Source organism: Globicephala melas, chromosome 19 (assembly GCF_963455315.2).
Source record: "Globicephala melas chromosome 19, mGloMel1.2, whole genome shotgun sequence".
NCBI lineage: Eukaryota > Metazoa > Chordata > Mammalia > Artiodactyla > Delphinidae > Globicephala > Globicephala melas.
Genome location: NC_083332.1, coordinates 44,615,980 through 44,629,883, shown reverse-complemented (window position 1 = coordinate 44,629,883; position 13,904 = coordinate 44,615,980). Strand labels below are relative to the sequence as shown.

Genomic DNA, 13,904 nt, shown 5'->3' with positions numbered 1-13,904 from the left:
AAACCCAGTGCATTTCACGGAAAGGATGCTGTGAAACAGGCACTCTCAAACAACCTTGGAGAAACGCAGTTTGGCAATATGTATCAGAAGCTTTAAAGTTTACCTCATAATTCTAGTCTCGAATCCATCCCAGAGAAATAATTCAAACTACTACAATAAAAGTGGAAACCAGAAACACATTTTCTGACCCCCTGACAGTTGGGAACTTCAGTCCAGGAGCCAGCACAGCAAGACCATTATAAGAACCTGCTTCCTCCCAAATATTGGTAAATTAGATGTTTTCACGGTTTCTGGGGAGGTCACCAAGCTGGGAGTAGGGAGATTTGGGGGTCCAAGGTGATGGTGACTGGATGGAAAAACAAAAGAGGAGATGGATGAGGCCGGCAGTCCACAGGGAGGGAGGAAATTTATTAGGGTCTTCACTAAGGGCTCAGTGGGGGTGGGTGACAAATGTAAGCTTCAGAGACTGGAAAGACAGGGTGAGGATCTTGTTTGGTGGGAACTGAGAGGGAAGAACAAGCAAGACAAGGGGGATAGTGTGGGGAACTTGTCCTGGAGGTAGCAGGGCTTGGTGCTGGACAGCGCTCATTTGCATATTTTGCATATCATGTGTATTAAACTTTGGTGAGAAATGCAGAGAGGAAAGGGAAATTGGGGTCTGATGACCAGGCTACACTTCTTGGGGACTGTCATTTACTTTTCTGAGTCTCAGTTTTCTCATCTGTAAATGGAGCCAACAATATCTGCTTGGGGTGATTGTACAGTGTAGCTGCACCATCAGTGTCAAGAGCACATTCTATGAGATGTGTTCTGTGCAACAACTGCTCAGATGTCCCAAGAAGTGGACTGTTAGTTCTGCTTTTCTGAGGCTCATTTCTAGTCTCCCTCATGGCTCTGCCATGACTGGCTCGTAGTCCCACCTCACAGGGAGAGAGTGTGGCAGGGAGGGAGGAAATGAGTTTGAGGTCCTGAGCGGGCCACAGGTGGCCCCAGATGAGCTGGATTGCTGAAGCCACCCTGGCTGGACTCCAGGTCTGCAGGGGGCAGGGCTGTCGCTTGTCAATCAGTCATCAGGGGTTCCTCTTATCTGCCTACTCTGTGCCCCACATACAGGTGATGGGATAAAGTACTGAGTGTCTGCAAGGGAAAAAAAGAAGTTGAGTTCCCCAGGACTGGAGGTCAAAGTGGGTGGATGAGCTCCAAAGTTGCTGGTGTCACCATGTGGGCAGGGTCCCTGGTCCTGCAGACACCCTATAGGGCCACACACATAAGGCCCTCCCTCCCTTTGTTTTGAGGTATGGAATTTGCCCACATTGCTCAAGCCTTCGCTCTCTCAGTTCTGTGTCTAGTGTGGTAGATCTGAAAGTATGGGAGGCTGGTTACCTTTCTGGTGTGCAGACTGCAAACATGCAATAAATGCATGGAAACTAACAAGGTCAAGAGAGAAATGGCTCAGTTGAGCCGGGCCAAAGGTCTCTAGTTATCCCTGGGGCCACAGAGGAGGGGACTGGCTGGGGTTTGGTGAAGAGACCATCACTGTGACTTCCAAACCCTGAGCGCCTCTGCTGAGGCCTCATCCCTTCGCACAGATGATGGCTGCAGGAAACTGCCTCAGCAAAGGCATGGAGGGCTAGAAGGGCTTCGGGGGAAATTGCGCAGGTCGGGGTCCCCGGGACTTCAGAAGTAGGCGGATGCAAAGCAATCAGGCTGCAGGGCCTCGCCCCCCCTTTCTTGTCCTTCTCTGCCAGGTGCATCTTCCTGGGGTCAGCAAGGGCCACTGAAGAGTTTAGCAGGGGAGCAATGTGACCTAATGTGTAGTTTAGAAAGATGCCACCAGCTGCCATGTGGATCAGAGGAGGGAGGCCAGCTGCAGGGGGACCAGGTGATGGCTGTCACAGCATCTAGGTGGGAGAGGGTGAGGCCTGAACTGGGCGTAGCCATGGGAATGGATGCAAGGGGTTAGGGAGGCAGAACCGTGGGCTGGGTGACAGGAGGTGGGTATGGAGGAGGTCCAGGGGCCTAGGACCACTCAGGAGACAGAGCTGGTGTTGGGGAAGTAGAGGAAGACAAATGATAAACTTTTAGGGGAAGATAGAGAGCTGTCAATTAAATTCATGGGGTCAGAGGTCAGGAGAGACACCTGGGCTGGCTATCACCTGGGAACAGGTGACCCATGAGAGATCAACCAAGAGAAGAGAGAGGAGGCAGGGGAAGGTCCAGCTCCTAAGGGGTGGGCCAGGGAGGAGGGGACAACAAAGGGCTTGGAGAAAGAGCAGTCCCAAGGGCAGGAAGGGAACAAGAAGGATGGTGGCCCAGGACCAGGGGGAAGAGAGCTGAGGGAGAGATGAGGATCAAGCCGCTTAGGCCTCCTGTTGGACCTGTTTCTTAAAGCAAATCTGGTTGAAACTGCATAGACTGTTTTCTCATTGGTGCTGACCTCTGTTCTGGAAATGTTCTTTCCAAATCTCTACCGGAAAGCCCGGTGAGATACCCTGTGCACCTTCTGTCTAGCAGTGGGGGTGGTGCAGGTAGCGTCAAGCTGGGTGGCTGCCCAGACCCGAAGCCAGCCAGAGGGTCACAGCCAGGGGGTCACTCAGTCCTTCCAGAGTGCAGCCAGCACACACCAGGCTCTCACTACTCTGAGGTCTGTGTGGTATGGGTTGGATGCTAACCGGATTCTAAGCACTTAAGTTAAACAGAACCAACTAGGGGTAAACTGTAAGTGCATGCATTGGAGCCTCTTCTCAAGCCCATTTTCCACAGCTGCTCCTCCCCCGGCGTCTCCTCCCGGCCTGTAATCTGGGATCTGGCGGTCACTGTGGCCATCGAGGGCACAGGCTGGCAGGCAGGACTCCTGAGTGACACTGCCTTCCTCGCGCCTACTCTCAGCTCTCTCTGCCACCCCATCTTACCTCCCTCCCTTGCTCACTGCTTGTTTCACCCACCACCCACCACTTTCCTGTCTCCATACCCTCTAGGAGGACCCCCACACACTCTAATATACACCCCTAGAAAGCAAGGCTCTGCCCCCAGAAATTCTTGGGCCCTTGCTGTGAAATACCCCGAGCAGCATCTGACTCATAGGGAATGGATGCCGAGCACCCCCAGCCTCCCAGCTCGACAGCTGCTGCCCTGCCCCTGCCTCTGCCTCTGCCTCTGCCCCTCACCAGGCCTGGCGGGCACCAGTCAGCCAGCACGACCTGGCAGCGTCTGACCACGCCTGGCCTCTGGGCTCTGACACCCCAGGCTGTTGGCTTCATCTCGAAGCTCCCTCCTCCCATCCCCTGCAGGCCCTGCTTGGCCCCCAGGACCAACCGCATATACCTGCTGTGAAGTACTCTGGCCCAGCAGTGACACACATCACTTTCACTCACAGCTTGTGGGTCAGAGCTAGTCACACGATACCACCCAACTGCAAGGGGACCAGGAGGTGCAATCTTGCCTCATGCCTAGAAAGTAGGCCCGCACTGCTCTAGGGGCCAGAAGAAGCGACGTAAGAGGCCTGTCCTAGGCTTGCAGGCAGATGTGGGCAAAAAGGGAAGAAAAGTCTAACCCGGATCTTCACAAAGGCAAAGCATGCATATCTTTTTAAGTTAGTCACTCCTGAATGGAAACACGTCACTGTCTACACTAGCAATGTCTACACCAGCAATCTGGGGACATGTGGTCTCCATCCAAGAGTTCTTGTCTCCCTTTTCAGAAGTGTAGGATTCAACAGCTAAGAGCAGGTATAGACAGGGCACCACTACCAGAGAGGCAGGGGTTAACTGGAACCCAGAGCCTCAGAAGACCCCTGGAAGCAGTTTTGGTGGTAGCAATTAGAGGGTACTTGGGGGGCTATAGATCCCCATGATGTCTTCTCCACTGGTCTTTGCTGTGGACAAATGACTAATTCACATTCTTATGCACATTCTTATGTAGCTCTAAGTCCCACTCCCCAGGGTAGCAGACAGCAGCCCCCAATCCCCTCCCAGTTATACCTTCTGGAGCAGGCCCAGGACAGCCCTGCAGGCAGGTCGGAGGCCTCCCCAAGCAAGCAGTCCATGGTTCGGCCTGAGCTGGGCCATCTTCTCTCAGGAGGTCTTCTGGCTGGTTCTCTCAGAGCCAAGGGCTCCTGTGGTGCCGTGTGCAGAGGCAGGACCTGAGGATAGCAGTGGCCTGGTGTCCAAGGCCTCTGAAAGGGCCCAGGACAAGGACCTCAGCCCTCAGTGGGGAGTGAGATCCAGTCTCGGTTCAGAAATGCAGCCCTCGGGCGCAGCTGCCCAGAGCTACAGGGAAGGTTGGTGAGATGCTGATGCCTGATTTTATTTACTCATTCGCACTGATTTGCTTTTTAATCTTTGCATAAATTCTCCTCTAGGACTCAGTTTGTTAAATGTTCTTTGCATAGAAAACTTCAGGCTGAATGTGAAATGATTCCTTTCAGAAGAATTTTAGCAAGTCTATTCCGTTTTAGGGAGGTTTGTTGTCTTCATCTGTGTTCTCTGGTGCCTTGAAATGCCTACACACTGCTCTGCCAGCCAATCCATTCCAGGAGGAAAGGCTGTATTTGAAACCCAGCTGAACACTGAGTCTGCATAAATCCTGCCATTTGTGTGGACTTGTATTTAAAGTTCCACTCCCACAGAAAGTATGTTGTCATTTCTTCTTAAGTGAAGTACGTTCCAAGCCTTGTTCGGCTCAGGGACCATTAACATCAGCTCTCATGTCAGTGAAGCAGGGACTTTGCTGGGACAAAAGCCTCAACAGCGGAGCCTGAGAGAAGCGAGATTCCTCCTAGTGTCCGTCCCTGAGGAAGGACTCTCCTGAGTGGCACTGGCCAGCAGGGAACTTGTTGGGGGCTGGCACTCAGCTGGTCACACAGCAGACAACACAGGGCTCACCTGAGGCAGGTGACGTGACCTGCTAGGGAGTTCCAGGATGCCCGGCTTCTGGCCACTTGCAAGGTGAGGCTCAGGCACAAACCTCAGCACCTGGGCAGGCTCAGAGCTCTTGAAGTAGGAGGCCCAGGCCCGTCTAGATGCTCAGCTGTTGGCACGTGACCTCTCCAGTGGTCAACAACTGCCTGCTCCAGTCCTGCCCTGGAGCTGCCCTGTCAATGCCAAGTGGAGCAGACCCTGTGAACAGGGCCATCTCAGACCTGATATTCATTATGCAGGAAGCCCTCACGCCCCAGCACCTCCCCACCCTGGGTTCAGCCGTCGTGAGGGCAAAGGACTGGCAGGCGCCCTATGGGCTTCAGCCCTCAGCAGACTCTAGGCAGACAGATCTGGCTGCAGGCAGGTTCCTGAACCTAATACAAGGGTACATAGGAATGAGAGAAGATGCCGCTCAGGATGGCGCAGGGGTGGATTTAGGTATCAGCCACCATCCAGCCTTCTCCTTAACAGTCCCCATTTCAGTCACCAACAGATGATTCTGGAATGGCAGACCATAGAGGGTAGGGTGGCCAGATCTTTGAACTCAGCCCCACCCCATTATGGAGCCCACACTCCCAGGCAACTGGCCCACATCCCTGCTACACAAGGTCCTGAACCCAGAGGTCTTGCAACTCTAAACACTAGGTTGGTTGGGGCACCCCAGCACATATAACTTCAACTTGGCTTAAGATTTGCTTTCCGGTCACGCAGGAATTGCCTTTATCTGGGCTTTCTGAGTTCTGACATGGAAATGCCGAGGCTGACTGATTGAAGGAGCGCCACAGAGCTGCTTGCAGCCTGTTCCTATTCTCAGAAACCACATGACGCATTAATAGCTCCCATGGAAAATTTCGTTTTGAAAATTTTATGGCCCCACTGCCTGCATCTGGCTTCTGCAGAGGCCTGTGACTTGGGCTTGCACAAGCAGCCCACAATAGACAGTCCTGTCTGGAGATGGAGGCCCGGCATCCCCTGCACCATCCCCACCCCTCATTTGGGATAGCAGGGCACGCTTTTTGTCAAGCAACCAAGCACACGAGGAGGAAACTTCAAAGGCTCCAGCTGTATCTTGAGGGCCTTTGCAACAAAGAAATTAACAGTAGTAGTAGTAGTAATAAAGTAATATTACAGTCGTCCTTCAGTATCCACAGGGGATTGGTTCCAGGACCTCCCCCAGATACCAAAATCCAGAGACGCTCAAGTCCCTTCGAGTCAGCCCTCCGTATCTGTGGGATCCGCATCCATGGATACGGAGGAGTGAGGAACCGTGGATTCAGAGGGCTGACTGTATTAGAGATGTGTCAGGCACCATGCTAAGTGCTGCCCATCCATCCTCGCTAACTACCCTGAGATATTGTTACTATGTGTGCTTAACAGATGAGAAAACTACAGCTCAGAGAGTCAGTTAAGCACCTTGTCCAATATCAGAAGCAGGACCTGAACCTGCACTTCTCACACCAGAGTTTGTGCTTATAATATCTGCACTGCTGTCTCCTAAGGGATGCTCATGGGGCACAAACCACAGGCACCAGGTCTCACCAGGCCTTCGAGGACTCGGGAGGGAGACCCCCTTTTCCCAGTAGGCAAGCCAGGGGGTACCAAGGGAGGTTTGCACAGGAAGGGAACTGATAAGAATTAAGTTTTGGAAAAATCAAGTAGCAGGTATATATTAGTCAGGATCCTTTTGGGGGCAAGTGACAGAAACCCAGCTCAAAGTGTCTAGAGCAAAGAAAAAGGTACTTTGCCAACTCGTTAGTTAGAAACTCTGGGGCTTGCCTTGGCCTCAGGCACAGGGAAACTGGAGCTCAAAGATGTCACCAGGACTTGACCTCTCTCCTTCCAGACCTAAGGTCTGTTTTCCTCTGAACTGGATTCACTCTCCAGGAGGGCTCCAGAAGCTTTAGGCTCTTAGTGCTTCCATCTCAGAGAAAATGCAGGCCTCTTTCTCGAGGGATCCAGGAAGGGCTAGGGTCGTGTGACCATTCAGTGGGGTCAAGAGGCTGCTGGGATGCCGACTGGCCTGGTGTAGCTCATGGCCCTCCCCTTGCATTGGTGTGGGGCAGCAATGTAGGTCTGCCACATCCATAGCGCTGGAGCAGGCTAGGATTCGGGCCTGTGTTGGTGTTTGAGACTCCACTGGGAGCTCCCAGGCTGGTGTGGGGCCTTATGTGCAAACCGGCAAGTACCAGATTAGAGGGACAGTTGGGGATATGCAAGGGAGGGAGAGATGGGAGGGGTAGGGAGGCTGGGGAGGGCTTCAAGGAAGGGGAGGCAGGTGCTTTGGACATGGAAGGGTGAATAGACATTTACCTGGTACAGCTGTGTTGGTGGGAGTCGTTGCTACAGCACGTGTTCACACCAGACCCTGGACCCCGGTTCTGCTTCTGGGATGTGGCTTTCAGGGATTAGCCTGGATTTGTCTCACCTGCGTCGCATGGGAAAGCATCCTCTTCCGTCGTTCTTTCTGTCCTCCCAGCTACGAGTTGACTCCAAGTTTCAGCAGCTCAGAGTTCATGTTGCCATGCCAACCCCTTCCCAGCCGGCATCCAGGCAGAAATGGGCCGGCCCTGATCTCAGTGCTGCTGGGGATGCGAGCACATTCTGGTCATTGGATTGGAACACTCCTCTCCGCCTTTCCTGCGGAAACCTGGGGCTTGGCTCAGCTCCTGCTAGACGTGAGCCTTTGGAAACAAAGACGATGAGAGGAGGTCCCTCTGCTCCAGGACTCCCAGCCCTGCTGCCGGGATGAGAGGGCTCAGCAGGCATGAGGACCAGATGCAAGTGGTGTGAGGGAGGGCCAGGGCCCATCCTAGCCCAACATGGGGCAACACCTGATCCAGATTCCCAGAAGTTCCCAAAGTAAGGCTTAGAGATCCCAAAAGATGGTGTGGGCTTCCTCAGAGGGGCCAGGGCTTGCCTTCGCCAGTAGAATTGGTCTGGCTTACTCACTTTCATGCTGCAGGAGAAATTTAAATTCAAAGTCAGCACCCCTAGGACCCTTTGGGCCTCTGTGCAGCTCATCTTGGGGATCAGCACACATGCCAGGTCCAATTCCCAGGGAGATGGAAGTGGGATGGCGTCTCAGTGCCAGTGTTATTTGGCATCCAGTAGCAGAGATCCTGTCCATTGCAGCTCGCCCACAAGGGTTGTTGGGGACCCATCTCTCTACCCTGCCATCTTCACTCAAACAGGACCAGGCCTGGCCAGGCCCTGTTCCTGAGGATGCCCTCCCCAGGGGAGGGCAGATTAGCCAGCCCCAGAGCTCTGAGGACAGTGACTTTGATCAGTCCGAGTCCCCATTTCTCATGCTGTGGTGGCCGCAGGTCACAGGTTAGCAAACAGGGGTCTCCGTGTTGACGGGTCACCACAGATCATCAGTAACCTGCAGAAGCAACTGCGGTATGAGCTGCTTGCTCTCAATGGCCCAGGCATTGCCTGTCTGGGAGTGGCTGGGCCTGTGACCTCCCAGGTGCTGTCCAGGACCTGACCAGCCGCCTCGTCCTCTCCCATCTGCAAACTGTGGAGCTCTCTGCTCCTCTGTCCATCCTGGCTCCACAGCCCGGTCTCCTTGTCGCAATCAGACCCAGTCCAGTCCTCGCCGCAGGGAGAGGAACAAGTTAGTGAAGGCCAGCGGCTCCGACCTAAGGTGTGGAGGCATCTCTGAGAATCTGAGGGCTCTGCAGGTCAGTCCGGGGCCTAGAAATACAGCAGGCAGGCTCAGGCTGCCCCAGAACAGCACACAGAACCAGCTGGTCCTGTCTGCAAACTCCACTGAGTTTACAGGTCGGGGAGAACAAACAGGGCACACAGGGCCAGCCTCAGGGGAGGGGTGGTCAGGGAGGCCCTGCAAGGAGAGGGGGAGGTAGGGAAGGAAACAGGGCCAGCCATGTTAGTGGCCTGGCCCCCTTTAATCCTCATGATAGTCCTGGGAGGCAGGTATTGTTACTCCCATGATGAGACAGAGGTTCAGTGAGCCTGACTCCAGTGCCAGGGTTTCATTCAGGTCAGCCTGACCTTTGAGCCCATGCTGAGCATTGAGCAATGCAGCCGGGGGTGAGGGAGTGAGGCTGTGGTCTCTGCTTCTAGAACAGAGTGTTTGAGTCCTGGGAGCCCTCTCTTGGGCACTCTGTAGACCCCCACTCCTGAGTCCAGGACCTGAGGGTGTCTGGGACTCCAGGCCAGTTCTGGAAATGATGGTATTGGGGCAGAGGTCATCCCAAGCAACCCTAGAAGCCACACACCAGGATTCACAATAGGGATAAGCCCGAGGGTGATGGTCGGCTTTAAAATAGGAACCTGAGAGAGCAATCCTGCCTGCAGGGGTGACTGGCAACCGCTCAGCACACAGGGCCTTTGAGAGACCTGTCAGCCCCACCAGAAATGCCCATGGTGGACTTTGCTTGGGAAAGGTGCCAACCCCAGGACACGGAAGCAGAGAACTGTGGCAGGGAGGAGAGGCAGGTGTTCCTCCCTGGGAGACAGAACCCGGGCCAGGCCAGGCGAGAGAAAGGGCTGGGACTGGGGGCGCAGGCTGGGTGCCTGTGCACCACATCCTGCCCTGCCAGCCCTCCAAGGACTCTCGGGTTCTCTGAAAAGCTGCCAGCCTCCAATGTTTAACTTTGCTCTCCTCTTTCGTGGAGAAAGTGTAGATCAGACTAATTAATGTATTGTTGTTTGTTTACCCTCCTTTCATTTCACTGAGACAAAATAATTAACCACAGAGCTTTAGAAACCAGCTCCATTGGTGGCAATCCCTTTTGTGTCAACTGTGTCAGCAGCTTCTGTGCGTGGATGCAGGGACTGCACGTGGCAGCAGGGCATGTGGGCAGCACCTGAGGCTCCTTATGTCCAGGGCACCATGGAAGGAGAGGCGGGTGGAGGGGTTCTGGACAGGGGACCTAGGAGAGTCGTGAAGGGCCAGGATGGCAGGCAGGAAGGACTGAGGTGCTCGGATCTACCACATCTCGGAGAACCGCCGTGATGGCCACCGCTGCCCATCGGCCCTCTGGGCTGCCAGCCCCCTCAAATCCATCGATGCCTGAATGGGGACAAAAAACATTCCTACGACCAGCCCAGGGAAGGCAGAAAAGTCACACCTACCACTGCAGTCAGGGCTGGGGAGGGAACTTGCCGAAAAGGGTTCAGCACTGGGGGCCACAGCAGAAGTGAGGAGGACCCAGGGCAGCTGAAGAGGGACACTCACCACCAACCAATAGCCCTGTCCCAGCAGATCCTAACCCTGATCAGCCAGTGTTGGGGATGAGCCATACACAACCGAAGGTTTAAGGATTTATCTCAGGAAGCCTTTTATGAAGTGAGGCTGCATTTACCTCTGACCCATAACGGAGCTATGGCCACCCCACGGAACACAGGCCAGTTCTGCTTGGAGGGCAGCAAGGCGTGAATAGAACAGACCCTCTCCTTTCCTCCCAAATCCTTTCTCCAGAGCTGTCATCACAGCCAGGGCTCGGCCACGCCTGACTCCTAACACAGTGTGACAGTGCTCCTTGTAGGGCAGACAGCCCCACCCGCTCCACCTTCCCAGCCTCTCAGCCTGGACACAGCAGGGCCCATTCCTTCCTCAGGCCCGCCCTGAGCTCAGCCAGACAGTCCTGATGGAGTTCCGTTTGTGGGATCCAGATGTTAAACCACTCCAGTTCCTGCCAGGATGACAGCACAGCATGGAGAGGGTTTGGGGGTCACAGGCAGCCCTGGGTGGGTCAAAGAAGACCCCTCCTGCCCCCCCATCCCACCCCGCCAGGAGGCGGCATATCAGCTGGGCCCTGAAGAGTTAAGGAGGAGCTGATAGGAAACAAGGCAGGAAAGGAGTCTCAGGCAGAGAGCCCGGCAGGGGCCTGGAGGTCAGACAGCAGTGGGCATCAGAGGTGGTGGAGGAGCCCAGGTGGAGGCTGGGTGGGGAAAGAGGCCAGTGAGGGCAGGAACACAGAGGACCCTAGACAGAGACTGGGAGACTGGACTTCGTCCCCCGAAACAATGAGACCACAAAAGGGAGAAAGAGTCTAATCGGATTGTTTCGGAAGCTCCTCCGGACCGCGGTGCAGACTGTGGGTCTGGGGCCTGTGGCCTGAGACTGAGCACAGGGGAACGGTGCTGGGTGGGGCAGGGGAAGATGGCGTTGGCTGGGCTGGGCTGATGACCTCAGACTACAGAGAAGAGGAAAGGGGAGGGAGACGTGGGAGGGGGTCTGTTCTTTGACACTGGGGCGACATCCAGGGCTCCCCATTCTGGCCTGGACCCCAACCCCGAACACCTTGGTACCAACCGCAGGTGCTCCTGGCAGCTGGGGCAGCTCCAGACACCCCACCCCACAGGGACAGGACCTGCAGGCTCTTCCTGGGGGCCCAGATGGTTCAGGCGGCTGCATCCTCTCTTGCAGCTCTTGCTGCAGCCAGCCTGGAGCCAGCTGGCTCCTGTAGGTGTACACTCGGTATGCCGTGGGAGAGGGGAAGGCAAACCCATCAGGCTACGTGGGAGTGCGAGGGGGCTGTCACCCCAACTCCAGGTTAAACTCAAATGAAACTGCTGGGATTTAAAGAAAGAACAAGTGAGTATGTCAGATGGCAGGTGTGGCCTCCCTGGGTAGCCACCAGCCCCTCCAAGCCTGAGCTGTGAGCCCTGAGCCACAGAGGTGACACAGCTCTGCTGTGGGGTTAGAGGAGATCATGGCACAGAGGGTCAGCACACTTGCAGCAAGTCCTCCAATTTCAGCCACTGTCATTATGAAATTGGTCTTGGGGCCCGAGCCCACCAGTCTGGCCTGAGTTCACAGGGCCCTTGAAAGAGCCAATCACAGGACCAAAGCCATCAGGGTTAGGACATCCCCGACCCGGGGTCTGGCCCTCAGAGGCCAGGATTCGGGCTGGGTATGGGGGAGGTGGTGAAGGCCACTGGCTGAGTCTGAGGCTCCAGGACAGCATGTGGCAGGGAAGATACTGGGGCCGGCTCTCTGGCCTCACCACCAGTGAGCCTTGTTGCTCATACCTGAGTGAGGGGCTCCTGGTCAGATGGCTGTGGTCTGAGTAGACACACCTGCTTCGAAACGTAACCTTCCTGTGTTTGCTTCAAAGTGATTTCCTCTGAAGAAAGTAAAATCTTTGTGAAACACATTCTTCAGAACCAGACACAGCCACCGGCTTAAGTTCATCTTCCGACATTAAGCTCTGTTCCAGGTTGAGCACCACACCCCGACATCAGATGGTGGCTGCAGTAGTGCGACTGGGTGACTGAAACTCCCCCTCCTTACACCGTGAGGCAGATCGACCAAGGTTCACTCACCCATTTCCTGAGATCCCGCTGCTGGTGCAGCCCGGGGAACCCCAGCGCCCTCAGTGCAGCTCCTTCTTCCAAGAAGCCCCCAGTTCTGCAGGGAGGTAGCCTCACCCCATGAGCGTTTATGATCTAGAATTGCAGAGATCAGGCCATGCCCAAGGGGGACGGGAGCCCCCAGAGAAGGAACCTAAGCCACCTGGCAAGGGGGACAAAAGGGCTTGTCTGAGGAGGTGATTTCTAAGCTGAGTCTTAGAAGAAGAAGGGTGAGCTAGACGAGGGGCAGAGAAAATAGCAAGGCGTGGACAGGAAACCACATCCGGAGACTGGGAGGTGAACACAAAGAGGGCTGGGGCTGCAGACATGGGTGGGCCTGGCTGGGGAGACGCAACGCCCAATAAGTGCTGAGCAAGGCCTCAGTGGGGCTGAGGCGTCTGTGATGTGATCAGATTAAACAGAGTCTCTCCAGCCATCGTGTGGAGGATGGCCTGATGGGGAAGAGGCCGGGAAAGTGGGTGACATGTGATGCAGTCCTGGACCAGCACAGGGGCTCCACGGGGGCTTGGGTGGGCAGGAGGGACTGATAGGATGTGAGGACTGAGGGAAGGCAGAGTCCAGATGGCACCCAGGTCCCGGCTGAGGTGACCAGGAAGGCAGGAGGAAGAGAGGGTGTGGGGCCAGACGGCCCTGTGGACACAGACCCCCAAGGTGCCATGGCAGAAGCAGGGCTGGGCCCGTGAGACATCAACAGGAAATGAGTCCCCCAGCTGATCTGGTCGTAAAAACTCTGCGTTATGTTTATACCAGCTGCACCACAGAATGATCACCCTTGGTCCCTGGAGGCTGGGTAAATAGTCCAGACCCTTGTCTTTATTGATTCTACGTTCAGTACAATGAATGCACCTGCGGCCTCTCCCGGCGGGGGCCCTGGGCCTGCTCTGAGACCCATGGCAGCTCCCGCACAGGCTAGGGTGGGGACCCGGAGTGGACTCATTCTGGCAGCTGTGAGCCTCAGCTGGGCCCTGGGGCTGTGTGGCGGGGGGGCTTAGGGGAGAAGCTTGGGCCAGACCCTCAAAGCTCCAGGGAGCTTCTTCAAAGGTCACAGGGACCATCAGGGTCCCCTGTAACTGGGTAACTCTGATCATTCTAGAACTTCGGAAGGCCCACACAGTGCCTGGGTCCTCGTCAGGCACTTTCTGCTGGGGCTCAGCAGGACTGGGATGGCAGAGACGGTCTGATGCTGCAGGCTGGGGCACAGTGAGAGCCTGGTTGTGGAGGGACTCTCCCCTCCGGGGCCCTGCCAGCCACACTGCCCTCTGCCCCAGGATCCCCTGGCCCCTTTTTGGCACTCAGTGACAGGAGGCTGTGTCTGCGGCTCCTCTCAGGCTTACCCCTCGCCTGTTCTAAACACACCCCTGGCTCCTGACGGGCTTCAGGCTGCTCCAGGCCAGTGTCAGGCCCAGGCATCCTCTAGGACCCGCCATGCCCTACATGCCCACAAACTGTGCTCCTCAAATCCTGGGCCAGTTTCCAAGCAATTAGCTTACAAAGTCAAAATGGTCACCTAGGGAATTCTCTGGTGGTCCAGTGGTTAGGACTCTGAGCTTCCAATGCCAGGGGCCCAGGTTCGATCCCTGGTCAAGGAACTAAGATCCCACAAGCCACACAGTGCAGCCAAAAAAAAAAAAAAGGTCAGCT

At 55.5% G+C, this 13,904-nt stretch overlaps 1 protein-coding gene and 1 non-coding gene across 5 annotated transcripts in view; both read left to right on the top strand.

Moving 5' to 3' along the window:
* Positions 1-13,904, top strand: part of SMPD3 (sphingomyelin phosphodiesterase 3) — an 82,110-nt gene that overhangs the window by 54,652 nt on the left and 13,554 nt on the right. The gene's annotated exons all lie outside the window — the stretch shown is intronic.
* TRNAW-CCA (transfer RNA tryptophan (anticodon CCA)) lies at positions 13,780-13,852 on the top strand. The gene has a single exon. It is a non-coding gene; the product is annotated as a tRNA-Trp (tRNA).